This window comes from Fukomys damarensis, unplaced genomic scaffold (genome assembly GCF_012274545.1).
Source record: "Fukomys damarensis isolate Sample0158 unplaced genomic scaffold, DMR_v1.0_HiC HiC_scaffold_28, whole genome shotgun sequence".
NCBI classification, from domain to species: Eukaryota; Metazoa; Chordata; class Mammalia; order Rodentia; family Bathyergidae; genus Fukomys; species Fukomys damarensis.
The window spans coordinates 35,554,528-35,555,484 of NW_022900940.1; positions in this window are offsets into that span (position 1 = coordinate 35,554,528).

The following is a 957-nucleotide window of genomic DNA, read 5'->3' on the forward strand; positions in this document are numbered from 1 at the left end:
GACCGCCTGCCGCGGGCAGGGGACCAAACGTCCCAGGCCCGCCCAGCCCTGCACGCGGAACCGTCCCTTCCCACCCGGCCCGGGAAAAGGCCGACGGAAAGCGCCCCTTGGACTTCCCCAGCGGGTCGGGCACTTTTCACACGCTGAAACCAATTTTGTTCCTTTCCCTTGGGCTCCTGAACTGTGAGGGGTCGTGTGGCTTGCGAGGTTCGAGAGGTAAAAGAGGCAGAGCCTATTCCATGTCCTCCAAGTCGCCCCGCGCTGATGTCACTGTCGTGCCTCCCTTTCAGTAACCTTCCTGATTCCACCCTCAGGGATGCGGGCTGCTGAGTCCCATCTCAGATCAAGCTCTTGTTGGGGACTGGCTCCTACTTGCCCCTTTCTTTGTCCTCCAACCCCAGTCTCTGGCAAAGTGACGGGCCTAAAAACCAAAGATGAAGATGTTGCCTGCTCCCCTGTGTAGGTTCCTCCTTGCACCTCTTATCCTTGGAGCCACAGCCCGAACTCCATGGCTGGTACCAGAGGCCCCACCTGGCTCTCCAGCTCCGGCTCTTGCGCTTCGGCAGCACCCCAGCTCTTCCCCCACTGCTGAGCTTCCTTTTCGGGGAGCACTCTTCTCGCCAGAGTGAGGGGGCAAGGTTCTCAAGGCGGTGGACTGAAAGACTTTGCCTGCATTAGCGTGGTGTCCTAGCAAACTGCCAACAAGCCACTGAGGAAGTGGGTTTTACATACCTGTACATACCAGTCCTTGCATTAGAAGCAACGTTAAGTATTTGTTGTTCGTGGGCACGTTTTAATTCTGACCCTCAGGATTAGTGTTTTTACAAACCATCAGACAAGCTTTTATACATCTCTTGCCAGCCGGGGCCTACGCTAACAGAAATATTTTCACATTTCACATTGATATGCAACAGTATTTTAATATATTATAGTTCCATCTCTTTTTTTCATTTTTGC